Source organism: Toxotes jaculatrix, chromosome 16 (genome assembly GCF_017976425.1).
Source record: "Toxotes jaculatrix isolate fToxJac2 chromosome 16, fToxJac2.pri, whole genome shotgun sequence".
NCBI classification, from domain to species: domain Eukaryota; kingdom Metazoa; phylum Chordata; class Actinopteri; family Toxotidae; genus Toxotes; species Toxotes jaculatrix.
In genome coordinates, this window is record NC_054409.1 from 21758775 (window position 1) to 21771955 (window position 13181).

Genomic DNA, 13181 nt, shown 5'->3' on the forward strand with positions numbered 1-13181 from the left:
GTCCAAAGGCACAAACATACTTTTATGAACTGAATGTTACAGTAAAATTGAAACACGGAAATGCAAGGTACACTCTGTCTTATTTTTTTCTGTATAGACAGTGTATGATTACAAAACTTCTGCAATACACTCGAATCGACTGTAAATTCTGTGAATCCTTAAAACCTTATAGTTAATATGGAAAAGTAAAGAGTTAATGTAAATATATTATGTAAACTTTCAAACTTTATTTGAGCTGTACTACAGTATTCTGTGTATGTACGCGTTCCCTCTGAACATGACTGAGCACTTGAAGCCTCTGTTAAATAGTCTCAGGTTTCTCTCACACTAACAACCAAACAAAAACAGACCATCAAGACAGGTTTTCTGTAATTTGACCAAAGATGCTTCTGTTGGCACGTCTGTTGGATATTGATAAATATCAGCAGGAGGGCCATTACATCCGAGCTATTCAGTCACAGTTGAAGTACATTCCATCTCGGGGCAGAGAGCCCTGGGCTGCGGTCACCATCTGTGTGCCAGCCCAACAGGTCTGACTTTCCTTTCAGCCTTTTCAAGCAGCACAGGAGTTGGTAGGGAAACCCAGAGCACAGTCCAGTTTCAAGTGTAACTTCTCATGAGAGCCACCTGCCTGCAGGCTTACTAAGAAAGCCTTTTATGTTTTATTCAATAGTCCGGTGTATTGTTACAAACTTTATGAAAAAAAAAAAAAAAGTATTACAGTAAACCACTGCGAGATGTTGTGCTATCGGATATAGAGTAAAGCCCTAACATTTGTGCTCTCTTCTCAAGCACAGGGTTTACACGATCAGTTGCGGCTCAGCAGAGCTCCCGTGAGCTTAGTGTGCCGGTGTTATACCGACCAAATCTGGTTTCCCGAGTATTGACTCCTGACCTCAGACTTGTGTTAGCATGAATTTGAATGTAGCCCGTGTATTGTACTGAGTGTTTGTTAAGCTCATAGATGGTTTTTGATGCTGCTGTTGTTCATGTACGGAATGGATTTGTGTTTCATTTCAACAAAAAAAAAACAAAGGCATCCTTTAAAAGATAAGCCCAGCCCAGCCATACTGTGTACGTGTATCTGTGCCAGTATCAGGGTATGCATGTGTGTCAGCGGTGTGGTGCAGGGCATACCTGTAACAGTGGGTGCGTGTTAATTGATGTCTCACATACCGAACACGCCTGCAGTGGAAACTGTCGTTGATGATGATGTCTCACTTGTTTGGGGTTAGAGTGAGCGTGACAGTGAAGTATCTTGAAAACAACAAAGCATCATATTAACTTCCCACGGTGTATCAATTTATACTCATAGAAGGTAAAGCGTCTCTCTGCCAAGCACACACAAACACACACACAAACACTCAGAGTGAAGGTTAGCCAAGGACTCGAAGCTATCTGATGCTGTGCTGTGATTTTTCTAACCTCCTTGTTGATTTACAGCAGCTGGAGTGGGCACAAACACTCCTCCACGGAGCAGCGTGATAAACTTATGACCATATCTCATCACGTCGCCAGGGCTCAGCAAATGAAATGGATTTATCTCTAAATCAGTGACTTATACTTCTAATGCATCATTGTTTTCCAGCTGAGGCAAAGTATCTCCATCTCATCCCTCAGAACATTAAATGCAACCTCGCCACAAGGGCAGTGCAAAGCTTCACGGAATAACAACGCTGACAAGATTTAGTCTCTTCTAGTTCAACTGTTAAAAGAATAGTTTGACATTTTGGGAAAGGCCTTCTGGCTGAGTGCTTGTTAGCTGAGCTTAGCACAGCACAGCACAGCATCACTTCAAAGCTAAAAAAACTTACCAACACCTCTATGCTTGGTCTTTGTTTAACATGTATACAACCTAATTAAACAAAGTCGCAACGTGTGAATTGCTTCCTAAATGCTGGTAGGCAGTGGTGTGGGAATAAGATTCACTCATTTGTTGTAACACAAGTGAGTGAATCTCTGTGTTGCCTTTTTTAGACAAAACAAGGCAAATAGCCAAACTATGCTTTAGCTGAGAAAAGCTTCAGACCTTTCCCTCATTGTGTTGCCCTTTAGCAGTTGTAGAAGTATGAAAAAAAAAAAAAAAAAGCAGAAAAGCTCTATGCACCCCCCAGAAAAAGCAATAAATTCCAAAATGTGAAACCATTCATTTCTGTCCACAGTATTCGGTCCAGAGATTTTTTTTTTCATGTTCATAAATCCAATAACAATAATAATAATAATATCTTTTTCAAACAATAAAACAATTTGTGCAGAGAAGCACACAGCAGGTTTACACAGTGACTGTTGCAGGAATCTGGCCTGCCTCTAATCAAGACAAGAAAAGAGCAGATGGAAAGGAATGGGTGATGGGGTTAAAAGAGAGAAGAGAAAGGTCTTTTCTATGTGAGAGCATGTGTGACAGCTCTAACCCCCAGCGCTGGGGGGACAGGCCTGTTTCTGCAGGACTAAATTGGCTGTCAAAGCTGCCATAGATGACCCTTCATACAAGCAGCCCTCTCATATTTCTCCTGTAATATGAACTGGGGGGGAATGCAATTTTCATATGTCATCTCAGTCATGTATAGGTAAAAACACAGAGCGGCTCTTGTTATAATGACTCCCCCAAAACTCATTTTCCACTTCCACAGCAGACGCTGGTGTGTGGGATCCTATTACCTGAACCACATAAGACTGTCAAAACCGCTCCGCATTATATGCTATTACTCTTCATTTTCTCTCAGTTTTAATAAAAGCTCTTCAATATACTGTCTCCCCTGAGGCCACAGAGCTTGAATTACATCATGTCCTCTTGTCCATAGGTCTCAAGGTTTTTTTGTAATTCTCTCAGAAGAAATGCTACTTGACTTAAAAGGAGTCTAACAAAGCCAAACCATACTCACCACCTGATGTCCTCATTAAAATAATTTATCCCAGTTTAAAGTGACAGAAGCACGTTTTATAGCCTCAGATAGAAATCACTTTTCTTTTTAATGCAAAGTAACATAATACAAGTCTATACCCTGTTTACAGCTGATCATCAAATTAAAGGATTAGTTCAATGATAATTATATCTTATTCCTTTGTTTTATAGAGCTATTACAAACACTCAGGTTAGCTACACGATAGCACTGGGTCAACATGGGCACTGTAGTTTATTTTGTTTTCAAAGAGAGGACAAAGAGCTCGACTGGTCAGAAAAAAAAAATACAGTTTTTAAACGAATCCCCAAAATCCAAACGTAATTAGAAGACAAAATGAAAGTGAACAGATATTACTGCCTGAACTGTCCCTTGTAAGGTGTGTGAGGGATTATTACCTGAATTTCATTAGTAGTTTTGTTCAGTTTAAACTCAGTAGTATTACAACCAAAAGAAAAGATAGAACTACAAAAATAAAAACTGTAATAAACCGTAATTATTCTTTAATGTTCTGCAGCCGAATTCCCTGGTAACCAGCCATGGCTGGTAATCCATCAGCACACAGTCCCTTTGGTCACAGCACACAGTTTAAATTCTATTGTCTCCTTGTGGGGTTACAGGTCTTGTTTGATTACATATATCTGCTATTATTTCACAAGCAAAAGCATTTCTAAAGACAATTTCAGGTTTTTTTTTGTAACATACCAAATCTCCCTGAATAATACAGTCCTCTAAACCCTTGAATTTGAAACTGATTGACAGCCAACCATGGTGACAGACTACTGTCTCCTCCCCCAGTCTGCCCAGATTTCCTCATTAAATGCGCTGCTATGACACAGCAGAGGTGATCGATGGCACCGCTCTCTCGTCCTCGTGTGCTCATGACATGTTTTATCATTTACCCTCCCCCCATTTCCCTCAGTCTCCCAGCTCCATAACAACACCTCTTCCACATCTCATCTCTGATACGTGTGGATAACAGAGGTAGGTCAGGATCGGGTGTGCAGAACTGAATGTGTAAATAAGAATTAACATGTTTTTAGGAAAATCAGATTTTTAAAAATCTCGGCGTAAACATCTTTGGAGAGCGAAAGGCTACGACTAATGACATTCCCAGACATGACACCCCATCGTAGTGAGTCACTGTTGTGTTGTTCCTGTGCTCCATCTGACATTCTGACTTCACTCTCGGAAAGACATTTCCACCAGCTGACAGATCACAGGCAACACTCTCTCTCACAAATTAAATAGGAGTGTCTTTCTTCTTCTGCTTTTCTTTCTCCCCCGGCACAAGAGGAGGTGATTCACCAACTCAAGGGAGGTGGAAGAGGCCCTGATGACTCGTATGACACATGAACTTCTCACACTCTCATTATCCATAATCTATCGTCAGCACCCGGCTGGTCTGTTCTCCTATAGCTGCGCTCTAGAGCCACGACTGATGAGTGACCACCAGATGAATCACAATTAAACACTTCTCCCCTCTCCTCTGTCGCCACCATGGCAGCTATATCACTCAGGGTCATCAGCGCGAGACAGCCCAACGTGTAAATTAAATGCAGACATAGACAGGAGCTGTCAGTCACCCTGTTCAGAATGAGTGTATCCATCTGTGTCTCCTCCGCCGAGCCGTGCAGGCACCAAGGACATGAGGCAACCTATCACCAATCAGGAATAGTTCCCATTTCCCACCTCCTTTCTAGTGTCTGATTATTATGTTCTTCATGAATAAATTTGGTTTTCAGAGCATCACTGTGCTGCACACTCCTGTCCTGGGTTCAAAAAAAAAAAAAAAAAAAGCAGCCATAAACAGGGACACAGGAATTCAGGGCACACAGGCAGAACATACTTTTCAGCACTGGCAAACAACTGTCTGTTTGCTGTTTTTCTTAACAGCCACAAACAGCAGAAACATGTAATGTGTGCCAGGTGCATATGCGCATGTACACACACACCCACATGTACACACACACACGCTCAGAGGCACAACTGCTATTGGATTTCCATACCTCCTTTTCATATAATGAAATGCAGATGCTCTTTTGTGCTTCAGACAACACAGCTCATCTCTGCTTTCTAGCATACAATCACAGGATTACCATGTACTGCGTAGTGATGCTGGTGCATGGCTGAGTTGTCTCAGTCGAAGGAGCTGGGAGACAAAATTTCACATATATTATAACTAAGGAGTGACTCATTCCATTTACTGTCACCACTTGGGTTATGTTTTTTTTTTTTGGCCCTTATATAGAAGCAAGACACCCATGACCAAGTGGGTGTCCATTTGTTATTAAATGAGGATCCTTATGTAAGAAAACTTTAATAGGCTACCACTTTGTACATCAAAGTTTCTTTTATGGTACTCTGAGGGGATCCAATGACTGTTAAATGCTTTTCTCTCATTAAATGTGACTATGTTAAGCGTATACATGAGTCACGCTGGGAGGGTTTCCATCATGTGGGAGTTAAATGTTTCAGGCCTTCCCGTGGTAAACACATGTATTTAGAGTCTTAGCTCATTGGCATTAAAATTCATTAAGTCCTGACTTGTACTTTTATAAGATAAATGTAAGGATCTGATAAAAACATTTTTCTTTATCACACATTTTAAATAGTCAGATTAATTATCCAAAGAGAGTCTGCTGCACGCTCTTTCACCTTTGTTACAGCCTCTTGTTAGCAAAAAGAAGGGCCTAACAGGATACTCTTCAGCTGCTCTCACCGCAACTAATTGGGCCCCAGAAACTGCTCCCAGCTTGGTAATTGGGGCGTTGTGTCAGGATTTGCACTTCATGCTTTAACCTTCTGTAATTAAAATTCATATGGGGCTCAGGCCTTAGTGGTGTGTTGTGTATGTCCGTGTGAGTGTGGATGTGTGTTTTTGGTGCATACATACCTATCCAACAGTGAACATACCCATGAAATACTCACCTGCCTGCACTGGCCAGGTGTGGAAGCACAGTGTGTCCAGTGGCAGTGTAGAGAAAAAACTAAATTAAAAAAAAAGTAAAGCAGAAAGTAAATGACAGCATCACAAATTTCATTTTATACAATATTAACGACCAAAATGGTTAAATGTACCATGGAATATTTATCAAACTATACTTACAGATCAGTTAAGTGAAATATGATATCATAGCACGTCTTTCAAATTCTATCACTGTTTACTCAGTGGTGGTTCCTGTGACCCGTATCTACAGGTTAAAAACAGAACCAAACAAACATGTTGGCTAAAAACTTTTAAATAAAATTCTAATCCTAGATACTAAAAACTCAGTGATTATGATGTCAGCCGAGTGCATCTGAGCAATTTTTGCTTGCTAACTGATGCATACATGCATTTAAAATACCAGTTTACTTGCTACAAAGCTTTGAAATTTGTTTTTAATTTCATAGCAATAACCTGATTATGGCTTCACAGCGCAACACTGCAGCATCAATCATAAATAGCAGTGTGAACAACAAACAAACATGGAGCCTCAGTAGTTCAACTGAGGGGAGGGGAAAGCTAATACAGAAAGAAGCTGTGATTTTAAAGCAATTGTTCTGTGATTGAAGTACTCCGCTCCCCAGCCCCAAGCTATCAAATAAAGTCTGATCCCTCTTCCTCTCTATCCTCCAAAATCTTTTAATGAGACCAAATCCTTTTAACTCATGCCCTAACTGGCAGAGTTATGGATATAACTGTGTATGTGTTTGTCAGTGAGTGTGTATGTGTGTGTGTGTGCGTGTGCGTGTGCGTGTGTGTGTGTGTGTGTGTGTGTGTGTGTGTGTGTGTGTGTATATGTGTATGTGTATGTGCATGCGCAAGTGAGCTCAGAGCAGTTTTCTCCTTCTGTCGGGGTGGAAAGGAAAGAGCACCAGTTTCCTCTGGAGGAGAAATCACATCAAAGACATCAAAAGATCGAAAACGTGGGGCATCAATATCAGGCCGAATGAGTATCATCTCACAAGACCAACCGGAGTCTGTATACCACGGCGAGCATAACCCAAATATACTGCCTTAGAGATTATTAAGACTGAACTGTGCCTGAACTGAAAAAAAAAATAAAAAATCTTTGTGTCCAATATATTGCACCTGACAGATTTTGAGCTTTTACTAACCAATAGCCTGTGACTGGAATGTGAAACCATGACCACAGTGTGACCCCGGATATAAAATCTAAATGGGTTTTAAACTCAGATTTTATGTGCCAAGTTTTCAGGCCAGTAATCTTTATTAATAACAGGCAATTTAATTTAACTGCAATGGTAAATTGAGTGCCAACAACAAAAATAATTTATCCTCTGAGGAAGTGGCCAAAATTAGTTGATAGACATCAGTTAGCTTAACATGAAAGCACATACACATGCATACTAGTGGCAATGGCCTATGGTAGGTTAGCCAGCAAATATGACGACATGAGAGGGAAATGTTTCACCTTTGCCACACTTAAGGCGTAGAGAGGAATTTTCTGAGGAAGTGTTGCTGAGCAGAGTTGGTTATCATTCAGCTGAACTACAAAGTAGAAACGGATGTTTCAGTGACTGTTTTCTGGCACTGTTGTCACGCACATACAAAAATCAGAGCACACAAAGTAAGTAAACTTCAATAGTGTAGCTACGGCATCAGTCTGTCAGTGGGTAGGTCCACCACTTTGGTCCAGACTTAAACAATAAAAATAATGAACAAGCACTGGGTGGAGTGCCATGTAGTTGACATCCATGGTGCCAAGAGAAAGTATCCTAATGGCTTTGGCAACACCACAACTTTTCCTGGAGAGCCAACATGCGGTTGATATCCGAAGTTCAGAGTAAAATATCTTCACAATCATTGGATGGATTGCCATCCAGGATCAATTCTAATGATTTAAACAGTCCTCTGACTTATATACCAGCACCAACAGCAGGTCAAAGTTTTCATAGCACACCATATGTCTCAACATCTATACAAGAGAGACTGGCACAAACCTCCCAGAGCTGGTTTTGGATTCTAACTTGAAATGACCTTTTCATGTCGGATTAGTTGTTTGTTTTTTCTTGTGACTGTATGAAACTACCACATTACATCTAAAAAGTCAATCATCATATATATTTTTCAATTTTCAAAGCCATCTAACCACTAATGCACTGGCTGTGCTTCCTTATTCCATGAGAGAGATCATTTGCTTAAACATAGAGCACTACATCATTCCACTTCATTTGCAATACAAACAATATGCAAGCTATCTGTTTAGCACAGGCTTCCTAACCTTAAGTGACAGTATGATGTTGTTGAAAATCAAAGTGAAAAGTAGTGATTACCCTGCTTGCTCCTTCCCATCACGAAATGAAGGATATAGCTTTCAAATTAACATTAATCACTGGGAAGATGTAAGAGTCTCTTTGCGTCAGTCCCCTGCTGTTAGTCTTTTATTTGAAGCTGATGTATAGCGCAGCACAGCTAAAGGTGACACATGAAGTGATCTGAGCAGCCTAGGTAGTGTTGCTTCTCAAATGTGAGGTTCACATGAGGCTTGTAGGCATGAAAAACAGCCATTGAAGGTGCTTAGGTGTTAACTTCTGCGTAATGCAATGAATACACTATCACATGTGAGATACATACAAGATGGTCAATACATTCTGATAAAAAAAAAAAAAAAAGGGTTCGACAGCTATTATTTCCTTCACATTAGTGTCAAACTAAGATTGAAGTTCTTGTTTTGACCAGTAGGTCAAAGGATACGCATGATGACCCACTTCAGCCACAGGGTTTCCAACCCGTTTAATCTGCTATGGCCTAAATAGCTGGTGCACAGAACATCACTAATTCCAACCTTCTTTGCTGATCACAAGGCCGCTGTGCCCGTGACTAACAGCAAACGACCCCTGAAAGCTATAATTGTCGGTTCCTCTTTGTGCACGGGCAGATGGAGGTGTGGACTGACCTTGTTTTCACCTATTTTAATGACCGACTGTTCATCCAGGAGGGCCAGCATGCTATCTCTTAACTGTCACCACCTCTGATCCGGGGAAGGACATTATCAAAAGGAGACAGAGAAAAAGGCTGATGTTAAAGAGCACACGATCCAATGAACAGACAGGGATACTCATTTAGAAGCAGAAGAAACTGTATCTGCATTCAGATGAGCCAGCTTAAAGGGTGATTCCAGTTTCCATATGAGTCTCACAGTAATAACCCTGCACCTACCAGGTCAACTGCCATTGCTAACGTATTAGGTGGCACAAGAAGCAACACAAGCAGTCAGTCGATGAGTTAAACACATCTACACATTAGCCAAAGCCGCTGCAGCATTATTGTAGTTGTACACACACACACACGGTGTACCTGTTTAATTACAGGAGGGATTATTATGCAAATATTTTACTTCTAAGTAAAGAGGTTTAGATCAATTATTGACTATTAAAAATTTATTCATCTAATGTTTTGTTGTAGCAATGTTGCCAGTGACAAATATTGGTTATGATAACACATGACAACTACATAAATAAGGCCCAGGTTTGGTCTTTGCCGTAATGTAAAGAACAAGTTGAGACAAAGAAGTTATTTAGTAAGTTAGAAGTAAGAACGAGGAAGTTCACTTCCAGTACCGACCAGTTATTACTTGAATCTCCCGACATAGGATAAGGGTTTTTGTTTGTATGGTCGTTTCTGGAACACACAGCTCCTTCTAACCCATTGATTAAACATCTGACTGCATCTTAACCACAGATTTTCTTCAGTAATTCCAACACAAAATTAAGTTAGGTGAATATGCAAATCTGGTGGGTCCTGCTACATGTAGGAAACATTCTTAGATTACATTATATCTGCTTTTATTCAGTGTCCAGTGGTTGAGTTACATTAACTCATCGTATAACTTGCACACAACGCCCCACCTATCCATTATCCATTACCCAATACTTGCTCACACACACACAACACATGGACTCACTCCTGACAGTCCACCATCATTTAGGAGGACAAAGGAGGAAAATGAGGGTCCTATTGAGAAGCAGGTGGGTGGGTGGAACTAATGAGTGCGCCTATTGTTGAGGATTACCCCACTGTCACGGTGCAGGATCAGAGTGAACAGCTCATCCCCATGCTCTCACGAACACCATCACACACATGTCACACACTCCTCGTGTGCTGACAGGTACGGGTCTTTGGCATGTATCAGTATGCCTGGAGGACAGCTCTCCTCCCACCCATAGCAAAACCACCAAAACAGCAATTAAAGGAGGCATTTAAAAATGGCCACCCTATGTTAAGTCAACATGAGAAAACATCCACCGTCCCTCCCTGTTTTTGAAAAGACAGCTGATGGTCTGTGACCACACCCCAGTCACATTGGTTAAATATACTTTTCTCCTTCGCATGCACACTGACACACACATACGCATGCTCCTGCAACGCTGTTGTGCCAACAACATCACAGGAACAACTGATGGCACTGATGACAGAAAGGATGCAGCAGTGCTGACAGGATGGCAGGCGGTGAACACACTTCTACAGAAACAGCACGTCATGAAAAATGAGACTCTGTTCAGAAACATCTCCAACAGGTGGTGTGACAGATGCTGCATTCACTGTACATTAAAACTTATTTCTTCTTATTCTCTCAATTGAAACAAAAAAAAAAAAGTTCATGGATGTCCATGGATTATGAGTTCCAGTTCTCTCTGACAAATCCCGACTGGCAATATAAATATCCAATGTTTCTTAACCTAAAGCAAGAAGGATAAACGTTTTGCTTACGACTGTATTTTTCAGTGAGGGTGAATAAATGTTTGGCTTTTTTCCTGTCTCTGCCTTTAGCGAAGCCATGTGTCACATCATCTTCTTTCAACTTCCTCTGTAGCGACGCTTCCAGCTGCAGATGTGCCTCAGATGTGGCGAATAAGTCAGTCTTATCAGTATTTCTGTTAAGAATTTCTAAGATAATTGTTACCATTACCATATACATTAGATGGGTGTATAAATGTGTTTATGTGGAGTTCAGTTATGGTTGTTGTTATGGTTATGGTGAATTACCTCAGATGTGGCAGAAAAGTGCTTTGTCAGTTTTTCTGTTAATTTCTCAGATAATTAATACCAAAGGTTGGATGATGAATATATATAGTGTGTAAGAAGTTGTTTACTTGGATGTGATGTAGTGGGCCTGCATAAATGTAAAAAAAAAAAAAAAAAGTCATTGAATGCAGGAGGCTTATTGTATGTAAAAGTTTGCAAAGCAGTCTCACAATGACACTGTTGGCAGGCCAATTAATGCTGCATTCACGTCACACGGAAGGAACATATTTGCCATTTTCCAGCTTATAAAACCAACATCCAAGTCATAACTCTGACCAGATGATGGATGTGCTTTCCCAAAGCTCTGATACATCCAACTTGGCTTCATACAATGTTGGAAATGTCTGAAAAGCAAACAAACATGGATTGGCTTATGTCAACCAAAGTTAAACCATTGAAAGGTATATAAATCCTCATTTAAATCTATTTTTATCATACAAATTATTCTTTACTTCCATGCAATCAGCTCGGATTATCCAGTCCTGTGGCTTGATGCTGGATAACTATCAATTTCTGTTTCTGGACCAATTTAAATTTATGTGCCTCTTGATGTTCAGACAAAAGGAAAAGCAGCCAAACTGTTGTTATTTTAATACAGGATCCTGCTAATAATATCATTTTAGAGCCAACTGGAAATGCAAACATATATTTAAATCATGAGCAAAACAATTACAGATTTAATTTTCCAGTCTAGAAATTACTGTAGCTTTCAGAGATGCTACAAAACACTATTGTATCCAACCTGCATGCAGCTGTGGCTGTGACACTGAAGCTGTCTAATGTCTGAGTGCTGTAATTAGCATTTATTTTGGGGTAAACAGCATTGCACTCGGTCTTGACACAGCTGCGGGAGATGACCGTGACTTTAAAGGGACGAGATGAGTGAGACCAATTAAAAACCAGGGTCAAAAGCAAAGATCAAAGGATGTGTCACTTGAAATGTCACTTAAAAAATAAGGCTGCATTCTTTGCAAAGAGGGCCAAGGCTGCAGAGACATGTCATGAGGATTGTTAAGTTCATACTGAAATATTTAGTTCCGTCAAACACACTGAGAAAGCCTGGAAAAGTACTGAAAGTGATGCAAATGCACAGTAAGTTGTTACAGTCATCGTGGATGACTAGCCTGTCACTGTATTTCTCCCCAAGAGAAATCGAATAACCTGTATCTATGCTGTATATAGTTCAGGTTTCTCATGAAAGCATTCCTCACTGGGATAAGCTTTAATGGCAATTATTTATATTTGGCCTGGGCAGGTTTATTCCATGTGCCTACAGAAATCATTACACTTCCCCTTGGGAAAGGCTGTAGCAATGTGTGTTTCACCCAGGCAGATGACTCAGCAATAATATGTTTATCCTTTATCGGTTTTTCCTTCGCTGTTATTGGTTACCTTCCGCAGGGGTCATTAAAAAACAACTAGGGGAGATGGACAAGGACCATATACGATTCTGGGGTTTCTTTACCATGTAATGGGAAAGGAACAGCCTCTAATTATTGCATCCACACAGACTGAAGTCAAGGGAGTGAAGCACTAAAAAGCTATTAAGTATTAAATACTGTTCTGTTTCAGCTGAGATGTGCAGAGTGCATGGTTTACTGAAAGAAAGAGAAAAAAAAAAAAAAATCACTTAAGGATATTTACACTTTTGGCTCCACTGTTCACAGACTGCGAAGAGCTCTGAATCAGTACCTTTGTGAAGTTATCAGGAAATGAAAAGCCTTTGTAATGTTATCAGGGAATGATATCCGAAACTGTCAGCTGAACTGGAAACATCCAGATGGCTGACTGGCATTTACATCCTGGTACGAGCGGCTGAGTGTGGAATAACACCTGTCAAACACAAAACAGACAGGTACATACACAGACACATATCCATGACATGCACACAAAAAGCTAGTGCTATAGTAAAATGAGCTCTTCCCCTGTCTCTCCACACCCTTTCACCATCTTCCTTGATCACACACAAATGCAAATAGTCCTTCCTCAAACTGCTGTTTGCTGTCTTTGACAGGCTTCCTTCAAACCAACCCTGAAAGCTGCAGAAGGACATTAAATACGTACATTTGGATTATATGATACTATGTGGTCCACAAAATGATTGGCAAAAGCTACAGCTCACTGAAGCGTAAAGAGTCTTTCAAAACTGATTAGGTGAGTTATTCCAGCATATGGGCTCGAAAAGAGCTGATGGAAAGAAGTGTAATCTCCATTTTAACAGCAAAGGTGATAAGTATAATGGATCC